Source organism: Odocoileus virginianus, chromosome 27 (assembly GCF_023699985.2).
Source record: "Odocoileus virginianus isolate 20LAN1187 ecotype Illinois chromosome 27, Ovbor_1.2, whole genome shotgun sequence".
In the NCBI taxonomy this organism is placed as follows: domain Eukaryota; kingdom Metazoa; phylum Chordata; class Mammalia; order Artiodactyla; family Cervidae; genus Odocoileus; species Odocoileus virginianus.
The window spans coordinates 1,972,263-1,995,296 of record NC_069700.1 but is presented as its reverse complement, the minus strand read 5'-3'; the positions used below and the strand labels follow the sequence as shown (position 1 = coordinate 1,995,296).

At 46.4% G+C, this 23,034-nt stretch overlaps 1 protein-coding gene across 1 annotated transcript in view; it reads right to left on the bottom strand.

Annotated features, from left to right (window-relative positions):
• Positions 1 to 22,450, bottom strand: part of LY86 (lymphocyte antigen 86) — a 70,039-nt gene extending 47,589 nt beyond the window's left edge. The window contains exon 1 of the mRNA XM_020873226.2: positions 22,350 to 22,450. The gene's annotated coding sequence lies outside the window, so the exon portion shown is untranslated. The remainder of the gene's footprint in view (positions 1 to 22,349) is intronic.
• Positions 22,451 to 23,034: the final 584 nt, after the last annotated feature.

The following is a 23,034-nucleotide window of genomic DNA, read 5'->3' as shown; positions in this document are numbered from 1 at the left end:
AAATTCTTTGCACAACCTGAGCCTCCGTGCTCACCTTTCCTCCTTCCTGGGGGTGAAGAATTAGTGTGCAATATCCAAATGTGTCATTTGAGCCATTGCTTCTCAGCCTGTTCTTTTCTTTCCTGACTTCTTCTGGGTTAATACAGTATTTCTTTAGTATTCCATTTCATCTCTGTCCACTTTTCAGCCATGTCCTTGTTTGATGTTGTTAGTGGTGGTTTTAGAGCTATGCTGTCCAATAGGTTAGTCTCTAGCTACGTTAGCATTTGAAATGGAGCTAAAACAAACAGATTATGCTGATGGTTTAAGTATACACTCATTTTCAAAGAATTAGTATAAGAAAAGAATGTAAAATACATAACTGAATTTTTTATGTGGATTGAATGTTGAAATGATAGTGTTTTGAAGACGCTGAGTTAAATAAAATACTAACATTAACTTCCTCTTTTTTATGTTTCCAATGTGGCAGCTAGGGAATTTAAGGTTACATATATGGCCTGCATTTCTGGTTTATGGTATATATCTGTTAGACAGCATTGCTCTAGGGATTATAACATGCATCCATAAAAACTTGCAATAAATACATTTCCATTTAATCTCTTTCATTGTTTATTCTATCACAATCATTTAACTTCTACATATGTTATAAACTTCATAGTGCATTGATTTTTTTCTTAAACAATTGTTAATAACTGAAGATTCACAGACTTTACCTTCCTTGCAAGCTAAGGAGCTTAGCTGTTAACTGTTTCACAGATGTGGGCACAAGACGTGAGACTTGGGGTCAGAAACAAAGGACTTGGTTACTCACAGTATAATGAGCAGAATAAGCATCAGTGTACTGGCCTTGATTCCTCTTTTGCCCCAAAGCCCAAGTGGACAATGTGATAGCCCAGATGGAAGCTACACACAGAGGTTTGTGATATAGCTAGGGAAACGGTCAAGAAGCGTGTATTGTTTGAGCAAGAAGTGAACACTATATCCTTGGAATATATACCATGAATCTTATGCTGAAAGTCACACATGTAATCATCACAGCAGTGCAATAATCTGTGGTAGGCCGTGAAGGAGGGAGAGTCCAGAAGTGTGTTTCTATAGCATTTGTGTCTTTTACAACGACTACATAGCACTTGATCAATTTAAAAAGAAAATTTAAAGGTAATGTTCAACCAGTTGGTGCAAGTGGAGGTCATTACTTTCACTTTTAATATAATTTCCTCAAAACATAAAGACTATCTGCAGGGTCTCCAGTCAGCTTCCTGTTCTGATGCAACTATTTTGTGTTTCTTTAATTTTCGCATTTTCCACGGCAAGAGCAACTTTTAAAGTGATCAGCTTTTTTTATTTTTGTAAATGTGTGTGTGTGTTTTCCTGCGAGTAGGCAGGGGATGTTTTTCTGCAGCTGTAATGAGTTGTCTTTGGCAGATTAATATAACATGTTAAAGCTGCCCTGTCAGGAAATATTTAAATAAATCCACATGTCTTTGTTGCAATGCAAATTGTGGAAATACATAAATAGTTTCTCCTTTACCAAACAGGAGAAATAATCTCTCTTGAGGATACACCAGTGTTGAAAATTTCCCCAAGGATGGAGCTTCAGACAGTTGGAGAAACTGGAAAACACACACATGCAAAAAGTACTCAGATCTTATTAGCTTAACCTCCTTTGTGTCCACGGCCCAGCCACGGGTGGAAAGGCAGAGCAAACCCCTTTCTGGGAGGCAGATACAGGGCCCCCCAGCCCTGGATGGCTTTAGATCAGATCCCCCAGACTTTCCTCACGGGGGGCAGGGAAGCCTGCCGTTATCACATATTTTTATTTAGAAGGTCAGTTGCAACAAGGAAGAAAAGCTGAAATAAACTGCTTTCTGCAACCTTATTTTTTTTTTTTTGCAACAACTTTCACATCCAAGACTGAAGATTCCACTTAATTCAAACTGGAAACATTTTAAAATGTCAGGGACAGCTGCAGAGTGATTCTCTCAAAGTCTCAGGGCTCAAAATACTTGTCAGGCTGGGAGAACAAGGACAAAGAAGGTGTCCTCCAGCTGTTCAAGTAGAAATATGCCTCCAGAAGATTCTCCCTGGATCTTCCCGCTCCCCCACCACACTGCTCTCTGACAGACGGTCTTCAGCCTCCAAGGGGCGAAGTCAGAAGCTGTTCTTGACTTGCCCTCTGCCTGTGCCCCGGGGCCATGTGGGGTCTGCAAGGAGAAGGGGCCTGAGGGGGATAGATCCTGAGATGCCCGCCCCGAATCCTGGCTGCCTAGCGTGGACGGTTGTCTCTTCCTGAGCCCTGCTTCTCTAACCTGTGTCTTGAGCATGACGGTCTCCCTCATCTCAGGAGAGTTTGAGGAGTCAGTGAAGTGGTCCATGAAAAAGCGTCCGCTATATGGTAGGCGTTCAATCAACGGTAAAACAGAGAAATCGCCGCCCCCGCCCCCAGCAGCCTCTATTTTGTGTCTTGTGTCTCGGTCCCACACCTCCTTGGCTGTTTTCACCCCGTCTCCCCAGCCCTGGACCGTGCGCCCCGCTTCCTGAGCTGGTGGAATCATCTCTGCTCTGGTCTCCTTGCCCAGGGTCTCTCTTTCCAAGACCTCCTCCTGCCGTGGAGACGAGACATTCTGAACTCCACACACACATGTCTCCCCAAGGGCAGACCCATTGTGCGGTCTTTTCTCTCCTCGGGGTAGAACCAAGCTCCTTGGTTGGGTCGCCTTGGCTTTCCTGGCTAATTATCCCAAAGCAGCTCTGAGCTTGCCCTTCAGACTCTCCTGTCCAGCCTTCCTGCTTTCACCAACTGGCTTGCCCCTTTCAAGCAGGTCACGTGGGTTCCCACCCGCATCCCTGGTTCGACCCACCCTTCCCCAGCCTTCTCTCCTTTCCTCTGCTTCGGAGTCACTTTCCATAAACGTGTCCCAGTGACCTCGCCCTGTCATCTCTCTCCTCTGACATCCATCCTGTGACTTCCCCACCCCAGGGGCAAGCGTCAAAGGGTGTGCTCTGCCTTCCACGGGTTCCGTCTCCCCTCCTGATGCTATAGCTCCGGCTGGGGTAATTACTCACCATTTTTGCTCATAGCTTCACTCTTCATTTGTCCTTTAACAAGTTTTTATTAAAGGCCTACTACGTGCTAGGTGGGCTTCCTTGGTGGCTCGGTGGTAAAGAACCCGCCTGCCAATGCAGGAGACACCGGAGACTCGGGTTTGATTTCTGGGTCGGGAAGATCCCCTGGAGAAGGAGATGGCAACCCACTCCAGTATTCTTGCCTGGAGAATCCCATGCACAGAGGAGCCTGGCGGCCTACAGTCCATGGCGTCACAAAGAGTTTGACACAACCAAATGACCGAACAACATGTGCTGGGCGCTGGGGGTGCAAGAGTAAAGAAACCATTTCCTAGGTCCATTTGTTTAGAGAGGTTTTTCCCAGCTCACTTCATAAATACTTGGAGAAGGACAGGAGTAAATCCAGGCTTTGTGGAGCCTAAAACTCACAAGTTACAGGTCTTCTTTAAGAAAAAATTAGCAAAATTGTAAATAAAAATGAATATTTACATTGATTATTTCAAGTGACAGAAGAAATGATATATCATTAAATTTAAAATCATTAAATTAAAAATAATAAAATCATTAAGTTTTAAATGTCAACAAATAGCAAGACATTGCAAAATTTGTAAAAATAACATTTTAGTTGACTCTTGATATCTGTGTTTCCTCTACGAGTGCTTGTTGCTCCTGGATTTCCCGGAGTTTCACTCTCTCCAGGTGGCAGCTTTGTCATATTTTCCCATGAAGAGACTAGAGAGATAATTTAGACTTTCCTCCAGCATTGTTGATTGGTGTTGGCCAGGTTTTTTTTGAACTACTGCTAGTTTGCAAAAGATGATTACGTGGTTTCTCAATTTGTTACTGGTTAAGTTTTAGGGCTATTGTCAAATTTGGGAAAACATCTATTGAGTTTCTTTCATGCAGTAACGGGTTTTCTGTTTTATTTTATTTATGTGTTTATTTTTTTTGAGAAGTAGCTTCAGAGGTGAGACTTTTTTTTTTAAATTATTGAAGTATATGTTAAGTCACTTCCATCGTGTCCAACTCTTCGCGACCCCCCCCAAGACTGCAGCCCACCAGGTTCCTCTGTCCATGGGATTCTCCAGGCAAGAACACTGGAGTGGGGTGCATTCCCTTCTCCATTCTGAAGTATAGTTACTTACAATGTTTCAGGTGTGCATCAAGTGATTCAGTTATACTTGTATATATATTCTTTTTCCAATTATTTTGCATGTTATCAAAAGACACTGAATATAGTTCCCTGAGCTATACAGTAGATTTTCAAGGACTCTGTAAAGGACTTTTCTGGTTTTTTATACACTAACTAATTTCTAAAAAAAAAAAAATCTTTGCATTGGAAACACTCATAAATCATTTTGTCACCAAGGCCTTGGTTTAGTGGCTTCTTATGAGTTTTAGGTTATTGTTGTCAATTCCACTATCTGTGGTTTGTGCCAAACCCATAGAAGTTAAATATTTTCCCATTTTCCTTGTAGAATGGACTCCTTTTCATTAATCAGATTATCAAACAACCCAAAGAGTCTATTCTTTATTTCTGCTCAAAATGCATTACTTCCTCTTAATGAATTACTACTTTTGGTTTACTATAAAGAAACAAAATTGTTAGAATTTACTTCTCAATATCAGAATAATTCATACTGATTACTACATTGTTCAAATTATGGATTTTGTTTTATATTCAATTAATTTTTTGCTGGATTTTTCTCTTGGTTTTTTAATAAATAAATTGAGTGATGAGCAAAATAAATGCCTTTTTTCTATATCCAAATTAGGTCTCTGAAATTTTTCACTTGTTTGATTGATATATTTCAAAACCTCTTGCAAATTCAGTGGTAGAACAGTCTTTTCAAGCTTTATTGAAAACATCTTTCTCTTTATAAAAAGAAATTTAATAAACAAAAAGGGGATGTCTTGTGAATAAGTGTATTAGCTGAATCACCAAATAGATTTCTATAGGCAAGAGTTTCCATTTTGACTACTGAAACTCCCACTTATAATTTTAAATGTCTGATGATAAGAAACAATTCCCACAGATTCCATTTCAAACCTTGTTTCTCCCCCATGACCTACACACTTCTGTCTGATGCTATGGAGAACCTATAAGGCAATGACCTCCAGGCTCTAAACTACTCAGCGCTGACAGGCAAGCAGAGGGCTGGAGAATTCCTGGACGCAATTCCTGAACGAGAACCACCTGCAGGAACTCCATACATGCTAGTGGCTGGAAACCACAAAAATATATCCCAGTTAGTCAGCCAAATGGATGTCCAGTTCAATCTGCCCTTAACACCACTCCCAAATGCAACTGGTCCCTCCACACACTGGACAGAATGGGGAAACATGATGGAGAGTTTGCCAAAGTAGAAGATGGAGGTCTTAACCAACCTGGGTTTTACAAGTTTTACAAATTATGACAACTTGAAGACACGGCTGAAGCCCTTCCAATGAAGGTCACAGAGCTGACTTCGTTTGCTCACAGCAAGTCTACAGGCAAAGGGCAGACAGTCTTCTGACCTCCAAAGACTCGACCTTTAGAACAGTGTTTCTTGGGGTGAGAACCCCTGGACCAGAAGCATCAGTCACTGGGCTTGTAATAGTGCAAATTCTTAGGCCCCATCCCTGCTAAATCAGATCTAAGAAGGTCTTTAGATGGCTCTGATACAGACTGAAGGTTTGAGAATTACTGCTTCAGAACTGTGCTATCCAACATAGGAGCCACTATTAAAACTGATGAAAATTAAATAAAACTAAAAATTTCTAGTGCTCAAGAGCCACATGTGTCTGGTGGCTGTCACCTTAGACAGTGAAGAAACTGGACATTTTCATCATCACAGAAACTTGTGTTGAGGAACGCTGCGTTAGAAAACATATCCTTCAGGCTTTTCCCCATCCCAAACTCTCCCATTCAGGGCCAGTTATATAGCTCCGCTATAGTATTTACACTCTATTAACAGTATTTATTTCTATGTGTACTTGTGGGATATCAGGTCTCTGTGCTATCCATCTTTCTATTCATAAAAACTGGCCTTCAGTGTAGCATGTAGTGATTACAAAATAAACGTTTGTATAACACACAAAGCATTAAAACATTCCAAGACAAGCTATTCTTATCAAAGGATGGAGGTGCTTTTCTGTATTTCTTCTGTAGTTCTGATTTGGGTGTTTATATGCCTTATGTAAGAATGCTCTATATTTAGTATGAACTGTCTGAATTGGAGGGGATTAAATCCACTTTCACTTAAGGAAGACTAGTGGCCTCAAGTTTCCACTTCTCCTCCAAGAGATAAATGACAGCACCTTCTATTTACTGAGTATGGCTGGTTTGCAAGCACACTCCTTAGTGCCGTAATACATATGTGCAGGCACGCTAAGTCGCTTCAGTCGTGTCCAGCTCTTTTCCACTCTATGGGCCGTATCCCGCTAGGCTCCTCTGTCCATGGGATTCTCCAGGCAAGAATACTGGAGTGAGTTGCCATGCCCTCCTCCAGATTTTCCTGACCCAGGGATCAAACCTGCATCTCTTACATCTCCTGCACTGGCAGGAGGGTTCCTCACCACTAGGGCCACCTGGGAAGCCCAGTACATACATATGTATGTGTGTGTGTGTGTGTGTGTATTCAGCAATCTCAGGTAATTCTTGAAATAAATAACACAGGAGGGGAAAAATCACTGATGGTAATGCCATTCAGTCAATAATGCTAAGATAAGACCCAAATTATTCCACCTACTTCAGTCATTTTTATCTCGCTCACGAAAAGAAGATAATTTAATTTCAGGAGATTGGAAGCATTGATTGAGCTGCGAGTCCCTGAGGCATTTATTACACAAATGAGACCGATGAAAAAGAAATGTGATTTTTGTCTTCAATTTTCCATACAAGATTTATAGCCAAGCTTGGGAGAGTTGATGTCCCCCCGTAAGCTGACATAACGCTTCCCCCCAAAGCTGACATCCATGGGAGACAGTAGACGAGGGTGTCGCGGAGGAGCTGACAGAAGGTGGCCCTTGGGTTTCCTGCTATACTGTGAGCTCTCCATCCTGCAGTCTTTGTCCTGAAGCCGCAGGCTGCAAAGCCAAGGAGCAGCCGCCGCCCTGTCTACTGCACTGCACAGACCTCAACAGATTAGTTACAGCCATTATTATAGGGCACACCAGCTACCCAGGAGTTTTTCCCTTTAGGATGAAAGAGATTTTAAAAACCTTTAAATTCAGCTCTAATAAATGTCTCAATTTGGGCTTAGTGGAGATGAGAATGGAGGAGAATTTGTCTCTGTGCATTTCAGGCTTTTTCAGGGCTGAACTACAGGGAACAAAACAAAGGAGCTTTCAGGGCCAGCCTCTTCTTTCTTCCCAACCCTGTAACATACCTGTCTAGTGCGTTCTTCACCCTGAGCCATCCAGGTGCCTCCCAACTCCGACCACATTTATGTACCTGCATCCACCAAGGTGAGGACCCTCCCTGAGGGAGGGGGAGATTGGCAGGTGGGCAGTGGGGAGGAGCCCATGCTCCGCCCAGGCTGGGCCCCATATGGGACTAGAGAGATGAGTCCACATGGGCAGGGTAAGAGGAGAGGCCTGGCCAATTCTGCTCACGTAGGATGCTTCACCCCTGCCCTTTTCAGAGAATGTTAGAGTTTTCTCATACTTGGAGTTTTGGCTTTCCATGTGGTGCTGGAGGTAAAGAATCTGCCTGCCAAGGCAGAGACGCAAGAGATGCAGGTTTGATCCCTGGGTTGGGAAGACCTCCTAGAGGAGGAGGAAAATGACAACTCACTCCAGTATTCTTGTCCTTCCATGGACAAGAGGAGCCCAGCGGACTACAGGACATGGGGTTGCAAAGAGTCAGACACGACGAGCGACTGAGTACACACATTGGATGCTGCCAAGTCTGAACAAGGGAGAGAATTCTGAAAGTGAGAAGCAAGGCCAATTTAGCTCCACTGCTAAGAGATGTGTGTAAAAAAAAAAAAAAATCAGAGATCTGGACCCATGGGGACGTGAGTTCTGGGTACAGGCAGACCCATTTCCAAGGCCCAGCTCTGACCTTCATGAGCCTCAGTTTCCGTGTCTGTAAACAGTGAAGCCCAATAATGATAGTCCCTTCTCCTGGGCTTGACCGAAGTGTCCCTGATGCTCTCGTGGCCCACGCGTTTATCACAGTAGCCCATAGGTCACACTGTGCTATTTGGCCACTGAAAGTGAAGGTGAAGTTGCTCGGTCATGTCCGATTCTTCACAACCCCGTGGACTGTAGCCTACCAGCCTCCTCTGTCCATGGGATTTTCCCATGGCAAGAGTACTGGAGTGTCTGTCCAGTACTGGACAGTACTGGAGTGGGTTGCCATTTCCTTCTCCAGAGGATCTTCCCGACCCAGGGATCGAACCCAGGTCTCCTGCATTGCAGGAGGAGCCACCAGGGGAGCCACCAGGGGAGCCTTTTGGCCACTGGACCACGTCTAATTCCTCTCTTTTCCCAACCTCGTCTCTTCCAAGCGTGGTCACAGCCCCCGGCATCTGCACAAATACAGCGGCTCCTCAAACCTGTAGACCCTCGAGCTGACTTTGGGGCATCCCTGCTCGGTCCTCTGTAGGCTTCCCAGACTGGGGAGGGGGCACTTCAAGGACTAGCTGGATCCTCTTTTCTCTGTGCTCCTCCTCATGGAAGCACAACTAGGAACCCTGGAAATAATGCAAGAGAAAACTAAAGGAAAACTCTGAAAGGAAGAAGAGAAATTTGTTCGGGGTCCTGGGACTGGAGGAGTAACAGAGGTAGACATCTTATGTCCCCTCCACCAAGAGAAGACCATCCAGGCCTGGCATTTCCCAGCCCAGCCCAGCAGTGAAGGCAGCCCTGGGAGGGCTGGCCCCTCCCCTACACCCAACAGGGGTCCCAGTGACGACACCCACCATCCTTAGCGAACCCCTGGGAGTCCTTCCCACAAGCAGTAGGGGAATACTCTTCCCTGACAGAGGAATCAGTGAACTTGAACACAGAACAATAAAACTCACCCATATAAATGACAGAAAGAAAAACGGGCAGAAAATAAATGAACAGAGCTTCAGGGATGATGGGGTAGTAAAAAGGATTCAACATCTGTACCATCAGAGTCTGAGAAGAAGAGCAAGAGTGTGGGCTGAAAGAGGGTTTGCAGAAAAATGCCTGAAAACTCCCTTCATTTGGCATAAGACAAATGCATGAAAACTCCCTTCATTTGGCATAAGACACAAAAATCGCAGACCCATGAAGATAAGAAAACCCCAAACAAGATAAGCCCAAAGAAATCCACACAGAGATCTGTCACAATTAAACTCAAAATGAAAGACAAAGGCTTGGAAGCAGTCAGAGATGAACAACATGTTATCTGTGGGGGAAATTGATTCAGATAGAGTGGATTTCTCCTCGGAAATCTCAGAGGCCAGAAGGAAGTGGCATCATATTTTTCAAGTGCTGAGTGAAAAGAATTGTCAATCAAATTCTTTACCGGGCGATACTATCCTTCAGGGATGAAGAGGAAATAAAGACCTTCTGAGACAAAGGAGCATGCTGCAAGTGACCCACCCTTAAAGGCTGACTAATGGAAAGGCTTTCAACAAAATGAGACAAAGGAGGACCAAAGACCAACAGGAAGGAAGAGGGACTAATGGAAAGAGTAGAAATACAGGTACATTCATGGACTATCCTTTGCAATTTGCAAACTGTGTAGTAAAGAATGACGCTTACCAAAAGAAAGGTCTGGCCTTTGCCCTTGGCTCCTGGGAGGTAAACTCTATGCCTCTGGAATAGCTTCTCTGATAGAAGTGGCTTTGTTTACTGGGGACCTTGGGTCACATCAGAGAGTCTTTGCTAACAGTGGTTTATGGTGGGGGCTCTGGGTCACCTGGGCTTCCCAGGTGGCGCTAGTGGTAAAGAACCCGCCTGCCAATGCAGGTTAGACATAAGAGATGTGGTTTGATCCCTGGGTCAGGAAGATCCCCTGGAGGAGGGCATGGCAACCCACTCCAGTGTGCTTGCCTGGAGAATTCCACAGACATAGGAGCCTAGCAGGATACAGTCCATAGCGTCGCACAGAGTCAGACACGACTGAAACAGCTTAGCACACACACATGCATTGGGTCACCTGCTATCACAAAAGCGGCAGATTTAAACACTAACATACCAGTAATTACCTTAACTGTAAATGATCTAAATATACCAATCCCTAAGGGCAGAGGCTGGTAGAGGATCTATATGCTATTCCAAAAATATCACTTCAAACTTGATGATGTGGGGTGAAATTAAACCGATAGGAAAAAATATGTCATAAAAATATTAGTAAAGATATCACAAGTAGTTACATTACCTTCTGATAAAGTGGACTTCAGAGCAAGAAGAAATTACTAGAGAAAAAGAATACATTGCATAATGATAAAACGATCAATCCACCAGGGAGACATTATGATCTCAAAGGGGTCTGCACCAAGAATAGCACTTCAAAATACATGAGTCAAAACTGAAAGAGCTGAATGGAGAAACAGACAAATCTGAAACTACAGTTGAAGACTTCACCTTCTCAGCAACAGATATTAATGAGTGGACAGAAAATCATCAGGGAAATAGAACATCTGGTCAATGCCATCAATCAACAGACCCTAAATGACATGCATGGAACACTCTATCCACAGACTAGAGATTACATATAGATTTTTAAAGCCCCCTAGAATATTGACCAAGACATATCATACTCTGGGCCATGAAACAGACCTCAGAAAATTTATTTCTATTTTCGGCTGAGCCACACTGCTTGTGGGATATTAGTTTCCTGACCAGGGATTGAGCCTGGGCCCTTGGCAGTCTTAACCTAACAGAGTACTAACCACTGGACTGTGAATTTAAAAGAATTGAAATTACGCAGAGTGTGTTTTCTGACCCTAACAGAATCAAACTAGAAATCGATAACTGAATGACAACAGGAAAATCTCTTGACACGTGGAGATGAAACAACACACTTCTAAATAATCCATCATCAAAGAAGATGCCTCAAAGGAAATTTAAGAAACAATACAGGACTGAATAAAAATGAAACGCCAGGAACCAAAAAATGTGAGGTGCAGCTAAAGCAGTGCTGAGAGGGAAACTATAGCATGAAGTGTTCACAAGAGAAATGAGGAAACGTCTCAAAGCAATAATCTACATATACAGTTCAAGAAACCAGAAAAAGAGTAGAAAAATAAACCCAAGAATAATGAAGGAAATAATAAAGAAGAGAAATGGAAAACAGGACAATAGAACAAATCTATGAAAGAGAATACTGGTTCTCTGAAAAAAAAAAAATCAATGAAATTGAAAAACGTCTAGCAAGATTGACAAAAATAGAAAGAGTGAAGACACCCAGCACCAACACCAGGAATAAAACAGAGAATATTGCTCCAGATCCTTCAACCATTTGAAAGACAACAAATGAGTGCTATGAACAATTTTATGCTGGAAAATTTGAAAACTTGAAAGAAATGCACAATTTCCTCGAAAAGAATGAACCACCAAAGCTCAGGCAATAAAAAATAGATAACTTGAATATACTTATAACCACTAAAAAAGCTGAGTGTTCCAAATTTTCTGGCATATTGAGTGCAGCACTTTCATAGCATCATCTTTTAGGATTTGAAATAGTTCAACCGGAATTCTATCACCTCCACTAGCGTTGTTCATAGTGATGCTTCCTAAGGCCCACTTGACTTTGCATTCTAGGATGTCTGGGTCTAGGTGAGTGATCACAACATTGTGATTATCCGGGTCATGAAGATATTTTTTGTATAGTTCTTCTTTGTATTCTTGCCACCGCTTCTTATATCTTCTGCTTCTGTTAATGCCATACCATTTGTGTCCTTTATTGTGCTCAACTTTGCATAAAATGTTCCCTTGGTATCTCTAATTTCCTTGAAAGAGATGGGAATACCAGACCACATGACCTGCCTCCTGAGAAATCTGTATTCAGGTCAAGAAGCAACAGTTAGAACTGGACATGGAACAACAGACTGGTTTCAAATAGGGAAAGGAATACGGCAAGGCTGTATATTGTCACCGTGCTTGTTTAACTTGTATGCAGAGTACATCATGAGAAACACTGGGCTGGAAGAAGCACAAGCTGGAATCAAGATTGCTGGGAGAAATATCAATAACCTCAGATATGCAGATGACACCACCCTTATGGCAGAAAGTGAAGAGGAACTAAAAAGCCTCTTGATGAAAGTGAAAGAGGAGAGTGAAAAAGTTGGCTTAAAGCTCAACATTCAGAAAACTAAGATCATGGCATGTGGTCCCATCACTTCATGGCAAATAGATGGGGAAACAATGGAAACAGTGGCTGACTTTATTTTTTATTTTTTTATTTTTGATCTCCAAAATCACTGCAGATGGTGATTGCAGCCACTAAATTAAAAGATGCTTGCTCCTTGGAAGAAAAGTTATGACCAACCTAGACAGCATATTAAAAAGCAGAGACATTACTTTGCCAACAAAGGTCCATCTAGTCAAGGCTATGGTTTATCCAATGGTCATGTATGGATGTGAGAGTTGGACTATAAAGAAAGCTGAGTGCAGAAGAATTGATGCTTTTGAACTGTGGTGTTGGAGAAGCCTCTTGAGAGTCCCTTGGACTGCAAGGAGATCCAACCAGTCCATCCTGAAAGAGATCAGTCCTGGGTATTCATTGGAAGGACTGATGCTGAAGCTGAAACTCCAAGACTTTGGCCACCTCATGTGAAGAGCTGACTCACTAGAAAAGACCCTGATGCTGGGCAAGATTGAAGGTGGGAGGAGAAGGGGAAAACAGAGGAGCAGGTGGTTGGATGGCATCACTGACTCAATGGACGTGAGTCTGGGTAAATTCCGGGAGTTGGTGATGGACAGGGAGGCCTGGCGTGCTGCAGTCCAAGGGGTCACAAAGAGTCAGACACGACTGAGCGACTGAATTGAACTGATTAAAGAAACTGAATTTGCCATAAAAACTATTCTGAAAAAGAATACGTGTGTGCTGTGGTAAGTTGCTTCAGCCGTGTCTGACTGTACTCAAAATGCAACAGTCAAAAAACCCCAAACAACCCAATTAGAAAATGTGTATAAGACAAGAAGAGTTACTTCAAAGAGGATTTATAATTAGTGAGTGTTAGGCGCTCAGTCATGTCTGACTCTTTGCAAACCCATTGACTGCAGTCCATGGGATCCTCCAGGCAAGAATACTGGAGTGGGTCGCCACTTCCTTCTCCAGGTGATTAGATAGGAAGCACATGAAAATGGTCAACATCAGTAGCCAGCAGCACGAACAACACTGCACTATCAGTCACGGCAACTTCGCTTAAGGGTTAAATCTTAAATCAACCCAGATGTTCTTTGTAGATGAATGGTTTAAGCAGGCTAGTGCATGCAAACTGTGACTTGGATAAATCTCCAGGGAATTATACTGAGCCAAAAAAAAAACAAAAACAAAAACCCAGTCGTCAAAATATACATACTATATTATTCCATTTATATCATATTCTTTGAAATGACAAAATTTTAGAAACGCAGGGCAGATTATCCATTGCTGGAGGCTTGGGAGCGAGTTGGTTTGGTTATAAAAAGGCCCGGTGTCTTGACTGGTTGTGGATTTCTGAATCCACAGGTGATGAAATTGCATAGAGACAGACACACACGGGAGTACCAGTAAAACTGGGGAAATCTAAATAGGATCAGTAGGTTGTATTAAAGTCAATATCCTGGTTGCTATATTGTACTACAGTTTAGAAAAATGTCACCGTTAGGGAGACTCCGTTAAGCACATGTGAAGCATCAACATTACTTCTCACAGCCGCGTGTGAATCTGCACTTATCTCAATAAAAACTTCAAAAGGAGAAGGAGGAGGAGACCTAACCCTCCCGAGAGGAACGATGTTTGCGAGGCGCTAACGAGGGTCTTGCATCTCGTAGGGCAGAGGGCGCCCAGGGCTCCTCGGCTCCGGGACGAGGGGCCGCCCGCCTGCCTTCCTCGGGAGGTGCCTCGCTGCCAACTTCCCACGCCCGGATGACATACTGTGGCCAACAGTAGGTTCAGTTCCTTTCCAAAAGCCAGTGACCGTTAAACAGATGACTATTCCTCTTCACTTGGCATCGTCACATTATCCCTGCTTTCTAAACATCTGCGGAAGGAGGAAATAAACAGTTTGCTAGATCCTGTGGAATTTACCAGAAATCTTCAGGGACTAAGCCCTCTGGCGCTGGCAGATGCCAGCAGGGAGCCCCCTAGTGGCCATCAGGCTGCCCTGCAGCTTCCCGCCGGGCTCCTGGCTTTGTTTTTCCCAGTGGTCATGTAGGGATGTGAGAGCTGGACCATAAAGAAAGCTGAGCGCTGAAGAATTGATGCTTTTGAACTGTGGTGTTGGAGAAGCCTCTTGAGAGTCCCTTGGACTGCAAGGAGATCCAACCAGTCCATCCTAAAGGAGATCAGTCCTGAATATTCATTGGAAGGACTGATGGTGAAGCTGAAACTCCAGTACTTTGGCCACCTCATGCGAAGAGTTGACTCATTGGGAAAGACCTTGTTGCTGGGAATGATTGAAGGCGGGAGGAGAAGGGGACAATGGAGGATGAGCTGGTTGAATGGCATCACCGACTCAACTCATTATGGACATGAGTTTGAGTAAACTCCGGGAGTTGGTGATAGACAGGGAGGCCTGGCGTGCTGAGATTCATGGGGTGGTAGAGAGTCGGACACGACTGAGCACAGAGCATGCGTGAGTCAAGAGCCAGGTTTCCTGGGCTTCGCTCTGCACGGACATCATCGTGAGGCTGGAGCCTACTCTGTTCTTTGGCACCTGGTCTGTGCGTGCTGGGCACTGACAGACCCTGGGCTCCAGGGTATAAGCTTCCTCAGTCGGGGGACCAGCATGGGAATGAGAAGCCATGCAGCTATGCTCTTCGTGGGAGTGTCTCTTCACCATGCTGCATGGTGGCAATCCACTCAGCCTTGGAGAGGGGCGCCCGGGGAGGCAGGCTGAAGTCCCCGAGCAATGCCACATCTGTAGGACATATGGCAGTTTACTGTTGCCAGAAAACAATGCACCCGGAAGGACTCGGTGGAGCAGATGGGATGAGTCGAGGACCTTTGGTATCCAGGGTCAAGCAAAGGATACCAGTGCAGAAAAGAACTGCTGGCGCTTTCTGTTCCAGAAAATCATCTGAGGGCCTCTGGAGAGGCTTCGCCATCCTGTCTATCCATTCTGGTACACGCTGGGACAGTCATCTCAGGATGCTATTTTGGCCCTGGGAAGCCAGATGGACCCAGCACAGGATGGCGAGCTGGAGGTGTTGGAGGGGAGCGGATGAGTCACTCAGTGTTTCCTCAGGAATAGTCAGAAGCGCTCACATCCAGGAGCCCTCCCTCAGAGCTGGTGTTTTTCTAACAGCTTGGGGCGTAGCTGGCTGTGTCTGGTGCTATGTGTGTGGGCCCCAGTCTGCTGTTATGATGCTGAATGAATCATAATTAGTGTACTATAAATTGGAAGTGGAGACCAAATAGCCCATGAACTTAATGCAAAAGTCTGGAATTACTTTTTTTTTTTCCTTAGTCACCATACGGTGCATCACATCCCCATGACTTATTTATTTTATAACCCGAAATTTGTACCTTTCAACCCCCTTTCCCCATTTCACCCACACACCATCTCCTGGAATTACATTAAAAAATTTTTTTTAAAACAAGATTTCCACTCTTGCCCTGACCCTCCACGAGCTCCCACAAGGATGAAACTGCACTCCATAAGGGAAGCGCTCAGTAGAACCAGGTTCTACCATGGATTCTGCAGAAGTTAAAAAAAAAATCCAAAACAAACAGGTGAGCTATGGGTTCTGCAATCAGACTGTTACAATGTAGTTGAGATGAAGCATCAAGGAACAAGTTAGCTAAAAATCCAGGGGCGTGGAAATTTGAAGTATGCTGTTGGGTATTTGTTGAGATGCTGTTTTATAGGAACGTTGAGCATTCCTTTCTCGCAGCAGTTCTTTCCTTTGTTGGGGGAAACAAACATATCTCTCCCTCATTTCAGTCTGATGTTGTGCTTGGCTCAACACACTGAACTCAGCAGGCTTTGAATTAATGTTATTGATTGATTGATTGAAATGTTTGACTCAGTCTAAACAGTCTAACCCCTCGTATTCTGTTTCCTTGGTGGGCTGTCAGCTAGAACACCAGGCATGCTCCTTTAGGGGCCTAGCTCCCGCCCTGGTGAGGTAATGTCACACAGACCCAAGATTCGTCACGTGACCACCTGCCTCCTCCTCCTCCTGCGACCACCTTAAGGAAAGTCATCCTAGGAGCCTCGGTGGGGCGGGGTGGGGGGGAGTGCGTAGGCCCATTGCTCCCATTAGAACCATGCTTTAATTACACGGGGTGATGGATTTATGATGGTGGATTAGAAAGTGTTTTCTATAAACAGCATATCAAAAGAACATTGTGTCAGATAGACTGGACTGTGTTTCAATGACACATGCATGCTGCAATCTCAAGGGGGTAAAAACAGTAACAGCTTGTTTCTCAGCCACCTAAGGGGCACTGGGTGATGGGTGACTCTCATGGAACCCACTCTCCCCGGGTTGACTCAGCAGCCCAGGACGCCGCTGCCACCTCAGAACGCTCTTCTCAGCAGTCACCAAGGTTGGGGACAGAGGGCTGGCCAGCTGAATCCTGGTTCCTAAGTGCCTTCGTTTAGAAGGGACTCGAATCACTCCCACGTGTGGCCTATTGGCCAGAATGTCACACGGACCTACCTGATTATAAGAGGTGGACATTTGGTGAGCGGTAACTGTCATACTCCAGATACAATTTAGTGTCAAAGAATTAACATAGATTTCAAAGTTACCTAATTAACAATCTTGTCATGGCAAGGTAGTCTGAAACAGAATGCTGCATATTTGTAACCTCAGTTGCTCACCCAAAGTACAATTAAGCTGATATGAATTTATGGTAAAGAATATTAGCTAAAGATAATAATTAGTTCCTGCCCAGTCAACTTTCCTTCCATAAATAAATCATGCCACTCAGGGCTGTCAAGCATTGCTTAACTCTGACAGTAATTGTGTTTTCTTTTCATTATTACCATAAATTTGTGTGTACAATGCATACTCTATGAGAAGTGAAGGGTTGGGGGTGGGGAGGTTTCCTTATATACGAAATCAAAAAGATGCTAAATTTTGCTTTTAAAAGGAAAACCAATGATCTCATTCCCAAGAGCTTACCATCCCAAAGGACAGAGTCATTGCCTCATCCTCACTTAGATCCTCACTTCCTGGTCTAACTATTCAGTTGCTTCCTTGAGGACAAAGCTTCAAACATACACATGACGATCTTGTACTGCTACATCTTGATTTTCTCTCCAAGATTTGCTTTTATGTGTTGAATTTCTACCATGGGGGGGATGAAGATTTGGAGCTCAAATTCACACTTGCCTATTTTACATGCCCCTTCATACCAATAAAATTATATATCATTTTTGGTAAATTTATATTAGGAATTTATATTATTCTGACCACAGACATGTTAATTCACAGCTGAACCTAGTCAAGCACCGTGATTACATTTCCTTTATTGTAGAACTTTTTGCTTCTCCTGGAGTTTATAGTTGACGTATTTTTACATTGTTATTGCTCTCTTAGTTTTCCCTGTCGCTATCAATAAGACTATTGTGTCACTATCAATAAGACTCTCAGGCTCTGGAGACTCCCTTGGACTGCAAGATCAAACCAGTCAATCCTTAAAGAGATCAACCCTGAATATTTATTGAAAGGACTGTGGCTGAAGCTGAAACTCCAGTACTTTGGCCACCTGATGCTAAGAGCCAACTCATTGAAAAAGATCCTGACACTGGGAAAGATGGAGGGCAGGAGGAGAAGCGGGTGGCAGAGGGCAAGATGGCTGGATGGCATCACTGACTCAATGGACACGAATTTGAGCAAACTCTGGGAGATGTGAAGGACAAGGAAGCCTGGTGTCCTGCCGTCCGTGGGGTCTCAGAGAGTGGGACACGACTTACCGATTGAACAACAACAGCATCAATGATTCATTCCCGTTCAGCCAAAGACTTCCCTCCCGGTACATTCCACCACATCTGCCAGTTTCAGCATCTAGAAGAGATTCTATAGGAAACCTCTGTGCCTTGGTCTACCTTCCTTTCCTTCTCACCTCCAGGACTGGAAGCTTGCAAACTACCTTTTTCAGACTCCATTACCAGCTGAATGCTGCTTAAGTCTGCCTGCTGGAGGCATTCGCAGAAGCTAGGAGTGAGATCGAGGCTGTTATGTTTCTGGCAGGCCCTGTCTCACGCCAGCTCAGTGATGGTGGAGGGTGCCTGCCTGCTGCCGCGTGCCAATGGCCGCAACACGACCCGCATCTCCAGGCGGGCAGCCTCTGGCCTGGGGCGGCCTGAGCTTGCCGTGAGCTCTTGGGGCTGCTGAAGAGCAGCGCAGGGGAGTGGAGTGGGCTCGCCGGAGCTCTGGCTCCTGCAGAGGGGGCAGCAGCTTTCCGCAGCTCTGGATTTCAGGACCCGCCACCCTCCTGTTTTGCTGTTCTGGCCTTTATAACAATCTGGCAACCTAACTCCCCATAGCAAATCTCCAGCCTTTCAAAATACCTAACGTGATTTCTGTTTTCTATTTTGGACACTGAAGGATACAGCCAGGGCCAAGCCTGCGGTCCCGAGACCTTGTGATAAGAAAGAAAGAAACAAAATATAGAAGTAACTAGGTTATTGACTGGCTCAGTAATAAATCTCTTCAGACCAGTGCCATCCAATGAAAATACAACACGAGCTACATTTACGTATTTTTCTAGCAACTACATATTACAAGGGCTCCCTAGGTGGTGCTAGTGACAAAGAACCTGACTGCCAGTGCAGGAGATGTAAGAGAGGCCAAAGGTTCCACCTCCGGGTCGGGAAGATCCTTTGGAAAAGGAAATGGCAACTCATTCCAGTCTTCTTGCCTGGGAAATCCCATGGACAGAGGAGCCTGGTGGGCTGCAGTCCACGGGCTCGCAAAGGGTTGGACGTGACTGAGCAACTAAACAACAAGGCTTTGTTTTGGATGACTCAGCTTCAAGCCCCCAGGGCCGATATGGCCCTCTTGCCTTCCGCCAACCCCTTAACAGTCTAACAGGCAGTGCTCTCATGGTTCAAAGTTCTGATCAGGACTCCTACCGCCATAGGTTCCTGACATCCCTGAATTGAGAGGAATGGGGCAGGGTCCAGCAGACACAGTCCTCTGGACCCTGCCCCATGTCGGCTTTAACACCCTTGAACACCCTAGTCAGTTTTAAACAAGGGCGCCCACATTACCATCTTGTGCTGAGCCTTTCAAATCATGTAGCTGATTTTGCCTCTGATTTATATGGTTGCTATGTTTCTAATTTTTAATCATGTATCTTTCTGCCTTTTTGTTCAACTTTCTGGGGCCTCCCTAGAGTGTGATCTGAACTCTTCCTTTGAATATGTCATTGTTTCAATCATATCTTTTAATTTCCAAGAGGCTTTTTCCCCCCTTTCTTCCTAACATTCCTTTTCTTGTGGCATCCCTTTCTCAGGTATGTAATATCTTTCTTTCCCCCATGCACCTGAGAATATTATTGATAGTTTCTTAAACTTTCCTTCAGCTTCTTGATTTTTTTCTCCTTTGAGTTATTTTTCCTTCCTGTTTTGTTTGGGCTTAGTATTTTCATGTTAGAGGTAAAAGTAGGTATTTGGTTTGGAAAAAGACAAAGGACATCCCCACCCCCCACCCCCGGCCCCCACCTTGACAGATGATACAAGAGATGATACAAACATTCTAAAGGCAAAAGAGCAACATGGAGGAAGCTCCCATGTGGGGAACTTCATCTCTGGAAGATGGGAGAATTTGTTTTTCACAAGGTGAAGTATTGTACGGGCAAGAGCTGAAGATCAGAAGGAAACATTTGGTGCGTCTGCACTGCAGGAATCAACAGATGTTGAAAGCACTCAACTGCAGGGAGCGCTCCCAAGGCCAATCACCTAAATTTGCCTCCCAGCCAATCAGAATGGTGACTTTCTCATTGAATGAAAGTGAAAGTCGATTAGTCCTGTCAGACTCTTTGGAGGCCTTGGACCATACAGTCCACAAAATTCTCCAGGCCAGAATACTAGAATGGGTAGCCTATCCCTTCTCCAGTAGATCTTCCCAACCCAGGGTAGAACCCGGGTCTCCCACGTTGCGGGCGGATTCTTTACCAGCTGAGCCACAAGGGAAGCCCAAGAATGCTGGCGTGGGTAGCCTATCCCTTCTGCAGCGGACCTTCCCTACCCAGGAATCGAACCGGGTCCGCCTTGCAGATGGATTCTGTACCAACTGAGCTACCAGGGAAGACTTTCTCCTTGAGCCTTGGCCGAATCGGGTGCCAGACATGAAGCAACTGAGGATGTCAGCTGGGGTTCTGGTCGGGGGCAAAGAGGGGAAAAACAGAGGAGAGGTCAGAATGCGCTGGAGGGAGACCCTGCCGCCAGCGTTTCAGGAAGCGAGCGGTGTGCCCTGCAGTCCTGGGAGAAGGAAGAAGCTGGCTGGGGTCAAGGGACCAGGATTTCCCCGTGGTCTCCTCTCCTCCCCGCCCCCTTACCCCAACCCCAGGTGACACCCTCAGCTGCTTCCTTGACTGCCACCCGATTCGGCCCAGGCCCGACGAGAAGGTCACACGCGGGGGACTGACGGGCCTGCGCCTGGGAGACGAGCGGGCTTCGGAGCTGTGAGTCAAGGTTGGTTTTTCATCTCTCCGTCCCTTTCAGTTTCAAATCCAGCAGCCCTAGAAGAGACTGCAGTCAAAGAGGGAAGTTTCAGTGGCGATATATATAACCTGGGTCCTATGGCGAAGCCTCTGGCACGATGACTCCTTTACAAGACTGCGGTAAGAACTCCGGCGACGCGGGCCCTGCCGCAGAGCCCGCTTCAGAGCAAACGCGGACCCTGACGTCACCCCGCCGTTTTCCGGGCAAGGCCCGCACCTGCTGACCACGAGCACCAGATGGCGGTGTTGGTCCGCGAGCCAGCGCCCTGCGGGCCCGGAGGGGCCGGGCGAGCCCGACCTGGATCCCAAACATCCCGGATGGCTGCCGCGGATTCCACCGCGAAACGGCGGAGACACGCGGCGCATCCCACCGAGGCCAGGGCGTCGCATCCCACGGCGCTGCGCGGCCTGCAGCAGACCGGCAGTGTAAAGGGTGACTTTAAGAAACGACTTAGAAATGCCGAGTCTGGGGGGCAGCGAGCCCGGCGGGCGGCCCCTCCCCGCAGCCCCGACGTGGAGCCGGCCCGCAGAGCGCGGGGGAGGCCGGCGCCGGGGGCCCACGCAGCGGCTGTCCGCGCGGTGCGCAGATGGTAGGGGCCGCGGCGGCCTCCGGAAACCTGCGGCGCTGGCCCCTCGCCACCCCGGCCCCGGGGGCTGCCCCACCCGCCGGGCTCCGGCCACCCCCGCGCCTGGAGGGGCCGTGCGCTCCGGCTGCGCAGCGGCTGCGGGAGCTGGTGGCCAGCGAACAGGCCCTGGTCGGGGGCCCAGTTACACACTCGAGGGTCGTGGGGCGCAGGGAGCGCTTCCCATGGTCCTTTGGAGAAGAAACTGTCGGGTGGGCCTACATCTCCCCGCTCTCGCCCCCACCCTGAGCATCGCGGGGCGCGGCCCTCCAGCGCCGGCCTCTGCTCCGCGCCTGTCTGGGCCGCGGATGAGGGGAGGCCGAGGATGCATTTCTCATCGTAGTTCACTTGGCTGCGCATCTGAAGGCGTCCCGGGTGGGGCGGGGTGGGGGGGGGGGCGCTGGGACTCGATTGCAGGTCCTCGACCCCGGACCCGACTGCGCCAGGGGCCGCCGCTCCCCGCCCCGCCGCTCTGCTGCTGACCCGGGAGAGCCACTGCGTGGCCTGGTCCCTTTCCTCCTCTGATGTCCCGGCAGAGCTGGGGGCCGGGGCTTCCTGGAGCGGGGCGGGCGGCCGGGGAGGGTGGGCAGGGGCGCGGGGAGCGGGGCGCCTGTCAGTTGAGTCGCGATGGCGGCAAGCGCACCTCGAGCTCGGCCTGGGGTCGCATCGCCGCGCCGCGGGCGCTGCGGGCTGCAGGCGAGACCGGACCGCAAAGCAGGGGCCGGTCAGGTGGACGGCAGTACGCGAAGATGCTAGCACAGGCCAGCTAAGTGGCCTGCGAGGGGCTTGGGGGTCCAGAGGAGAGGCGGTGGGGTGCGTGGGAACGGAAGGAGGGGGAGGCAAGCGGCGGGATGAAAGGGTCTCACCTGGAGGTGGGGCGGGGGAGAACGCGGCAGATGCTCCTCAGACCCCATGACGAGCAGGTAGACCCACTGTAGGCATGGGACCGCTGTTTCCTGAAGCCCTCCCCCGCCGCCTATTACATAAAAACACATATATACGGAGAAATCACTAGCCAGAGAACATCACGGTTTTTGAGGGGAAAAGTTCTGTCCGGGATTGTTTTTTTTTTTTAATATGAATATTTTTTACATAATTGTGTATTAAACATGCATACATACATAGCATACATGGTGTATTGTAAAAATTTTTTTATTGTACTTAGATATTTAAAAACACGATTTCTAATTATAAAAACTTGTATGTACATGTTTTGGAAAATAAGGAAGTAAGTGAAGACAAAAATAAAAATCCCCCAGACTCCAAGCACATTATAATCCTTTTGGTATGATTTCTTAAAATATTTTTACTGTGCATGCCTCATTTAGTTGAGAGCATATGATATGAATTTTTAGACATGGTCAATATACAAACATTTATGGAAGGCAATGTGGAAAGCGTTGCCTAATCTCAAGATAGGTGGCATCTCGGGGGTTTTGAGGGTTCCACTGAGCTCCCCCTTGAGCTCACACTTGAGGTGAGAGAGTGTGGAACTCACACTCCAAAGGCACCTCCCCTCCCCACCCCCACACACAAATGTCCTCCTTTCAA